The sequence below is a fragment of the Pinus tabuliformis genome, chromosome 6 (assembly GCF_031772625.1).
Source record: "Pinus tabuliformis cultivar Carrire ecotype Pingquan chromosome 6, CPIR1, whole genome shotgun sequence".
NCBI classification, from domain to species: Eukaryota; Viridiplantae; Streptophyta; class Pinopsida; order Pinales; family Pinaceae; genus Pinus; species Pinus tabuliformis.
The window spans coordinates 48,360,366-48,364,789 of NC_142292.1; positions in this window are offsets into that span (position 1 = coordinate 48,360,366).

The window sequence follows — 4,424 nt, forward strand, 5'->3', positions numbered from 1 at the left end:
ATGGTCACTAAGGGTGAAAGGGTACTAAAGGAAACTCATGATGAGAACAAAAGAAATTTTAATCATGATTCCATAGACTCTAATGTTGGATCAAAGACTCACCATGTTCCAAAAATCGATATGAGGAAGTTTGATGGCAAGGATCCCGCCACATGGATATTACAGATGGAGCAATTCTTCGATCTCAATAATGTGCAAAACACAGAAAAGTTACGTATGGCAACTTTATATTTGGAACCAAATCAGTTTGTATGGTATCAATGGCTTTGCTCTCGTAAACAATTTATCACTTGGGCAATTTTTACAGAAGAATTGATAGCACATTATGACGATACAAAAAGCAACACTTTTTTTAGCCAATTGATAAGTCTCAAACAAAAGGGTTCAATAATGGAGCACATTGAGGAGTTCCAAAAATTGAACATAAGGGTAAAAGATATTCCAGAGGAGCATAGGATTGATGTGTTCATAGGGTCTTTAAAGGATAATATCCAACATGATGTTCGCCTTTGGGAACCTGATTCATTAGAGAAGGCATTCAGGTTAGCAAGAAAAATGGAAAGCAAAATTATGGCAACCAGGAAGCATACCACTCACAACTATAAAGACGGAAGTGTTGTTGCTGCTAGTCTTCCACAAACTATAAGGTTGACACCACAACAATTGGAAGAAAAAAGAGCAAAAGGGCTTTGTTACAGTTGTGATAGCAAATACACTAAAGGTCATAAGTGTGCTGAGAAGAAATTATTCTACATAGATTGTGAAGAGGAAGAAGAAAAGGAGCAAGAAAGGTCAAAAGAAGAGGATATACTCCAGGAACAAAGACTAGATAAAGAAGAAATGAATCCGACCATATCTTGTAATGCATTGGCGGGAATTACCACTCCTCAAACCATCAAGATAGAAGGACAAATCAAGAAGAAAAAGGTAATAGTTTTGATTGATTCAGGAAGTACCCACAATTTTATTCATTGTAAGGTAGCAAGAGAATTGAATTGCTTCTTATATCCAGCACTAGAGTGTCAAGTGATGGTTGCAAATGGAGGAACAATAAATTGCTCGGGAAAGTGCCATAATATCAAGCTTTCCATGGGAGAATATGTATTGACTAGCCCAATGCTTTCCATTCCAATGGGAGGTGCTGATGTTGTACTAGGAGTCCAATGGCTACAATCCTTGGGTACAATAGCTTTTAATTTTCAAGAACTTTTCATGAAATTTTCTGTGGAAGGAAAGGAAGTTGAATTAAGGGGTATTGCAGGGAAACCGGGAAAGATAATCAACTCTAACGGCATGACAAAGCTTCTAAAAAAGGAACAAAGAGGTGTAATTGCACAATTATGTTCGCTAGATGTGTCCACAGTAGAATCATCTATTTCTCCAGATCTCCAAAAAGTCTTGGACAATCATTCCAAGGTATTTGAGACTCCCAAATGTCTCCCACCTATTCGTGATCATGATCATGCTATTCATCTGATTCCAGGAAGTGTTCCTCCAAACATCAGGCCGTACAGATATCCTTATGCCCAAAAGAGTGAAATTGAACGTATGGTTGCAGAAATGCTAGAGGCCGGTATAATTCAACCAAGTCAAAGTTCTTTCTTTGCTCCAGTCGTATTGGTGCACAAGAAGGATGGATCATGGAACATGTGTCCGGATTATAGGGAGCTCAACAAGCTCACTATTAAAGATAAGTTTCCCATTCCTATCATTGATGAATTACTGGATGAATTGCATGGATCAATTTACTTCACCAAGTTGGATCTTCATTCGGGATATCATCAAATCAGAATGAAGATTGAAGACATTCCGAAAACAGCATTTAGAACTCATGAGGGTCATTATGAATTTTTGGTCATGCCTTTTGGCCTTACCAATGCACCTTCAACATTTCAAGGTTTGATGAATTCAATTTTCAAACCATTCCTTAGAAAATTTGTGTTAGTATTTTTTGATGATATACTAATCTACAGCAAGTCTTGGAAGGATCATGTTGAACATGTTGACAGGGTGTTACAACTATTGGAGGAGAAACAGTTATATGCAAAAAGATCCAAATGTTTCTTTGGAGTACAAGAGGTGGAATATCTGGGTCATATTGTATCTCATGAAGGAGTTAAGGTAGACCCTAGCAAAATTAAAGCCATTAAGGAATGGAAAATTCCCACATCCATAAAGCATCTGCGAGGATTTCTCGGGTTGACAGGGTATTATCGCAAGTTTGTTAAGAATTATGGGAGAATAGCAGCACCTCTAACAACATTATTGAAGAAATATGCATTTTCATGGACCCCAGAAGCAACAAAGGCATTCGAACATCTTAAAGAGGCAATGTGCCAAGCACCAGTCTTAGCTACACCGGACTTCACAAAAACATTTATTGTGGAATGTGATGCTTCAGGAAATGGAATTGGTGTTGTTTTAATGCAAGATGAAAGACCCATTACTTTTGAAAGTCGTCCAATCAAGGGAAAGTTTTTACACAAAGCTATTTATGAGAAGGAAATGTTGGCAATACTCCATGCACTTAAGAAATGGTGACCCTACCTAATGGGAAGACACTTCAAGGTAAAAACGGATCATGATAGCCTTAAATACTTTTTAGAACAAAGATTATCCTCTGAAGAGCAACAAAAGTGGGTCACAAAGATGTTGGGTTATGACTTTGAAATCATCTACAAAAAACGGAAGCAAAATGTGGTGGCAGATGCACTCTCAAGAAAGGATGAGGATGTGGAAGCATTGTTGTGCGCCATTTCTATTATCCAACCAGATTGGATAAACGAAGCAAGGGAGGAATGGAAGAATGACGAAGAAGTGTGGGCACTTATTCGAAAGTTACAACAAGATTCCAATATGTCTGATACATTTAGCTGGCAAAATGATTCGTTATGGTACAAAGATCGCTTATACCTCTGTAAGAATTCCCAGCTAAAACAAAATATTCTTATGGAATTGCACACTTCTCCCTTAGGAGGGCACTCAGGATTTTTAAAAACTTACCACAGGGTTAAGAAGGAATCTTTTTGGGATGGCCTTAAATCAGATATTCAAAAGTTTGTGGCGGAATGTTTGGTTTGCCAAAAAAATAAAGTTGAAACAATTAAGACACCAGGTCTATTACAACCTTTATCCATTCCAAGCCAACTTTGGGAGGAGGTTTCAATGGATTTTATCACAGGTTTACCAAAGTCCGAGGGAAAGAGTGTCATCATGGTGGTAGTTGACAGACTTACCAAGTATGCACACTTTTGTGCATTATCACATCCATTTAAAGCCAGTACAGTTTCTACTGCATTTATGGAAACAATTCAAAAGCTACATGGAAACCCAAAGATTATTGTAAGTGACAGAGATCCCATTTTCACTGGAAATTTTTGGACAGAATTATTTTCTTGTCTTGGTACTCAGTTAGCTCATAGCTCATCTTATCATCCTCAATCTGATGGGCAAACTAAGATAGTAAACAAATGTTTGGAAGGATATCTTCGATGCTTTGTATCTGATAAACAGACACAATGGGTCAAACGGTTGCCTTTGGCTAAATGGTGGTATAACACTTCCTTCCATGCAGCAACAAAAATGACCCCATTTATGGCACTTTATGGGTATCAACCACCATCCATCACATCATATTTAAGAGAAAATTCTAAGGTTCAGGCAGTGGAACATCACATTGAACATCAACAACAAGTCCTCCAACTCTTAAAGGATAACCTCGTGTTGGCACAGAATAGAATGAAACAACAGGCAGATCAACATCGCAGTGAAAGAAGATTTGATGTAGGTGATTGGGTATTCCTACGGCTACAACCATATAAGCAAATGTCCCTCAAGCAAGCTAAGAAGGATAATAAATTATCACCAAAGTATTATGGTCCGTACAAGGTGTTGCAAAAGATTGGTACTATGGCATACAAATTGGAGCTTCCTGCAGCTTCTCGATTGCACCCAGTTTTCCATGTTTCATGTTTAAAGAAGGTTATAGGCGACAAGCTCCCAGTTCAAACAATTTTGCCAGAACTTGACGAGGAAGGAAAAATTATATTGGAACCGGAAGCAGTCACAGAAACAAGAACTCGACAACTACGAAATCGATCAATTTCAGAGTATCTTATCAAGTGGAAGAACTTATCCGCTAAAGATTCCACATGGGAGGATGAGAATTTTATGCAGAAGTATCCAGAACTACTCAAGCGTTGAGGACAACACTTTTTTGAAGGAGAGGGGCATGTTGGGTCCCTATAATACTAGTGATTACCCCATTACTATTGTAATTATACCCCTTATTAATATTTTTGTGCCCCTATTGCCCCCATATTGTTATTACTGTGCCCCATAGAATCCCTCTATTGTTATTTTTGTGGCTTTATATTATTATTGTTAGGTCGGCTGGATTATATTGTGACTCCTTAGACTCCTAT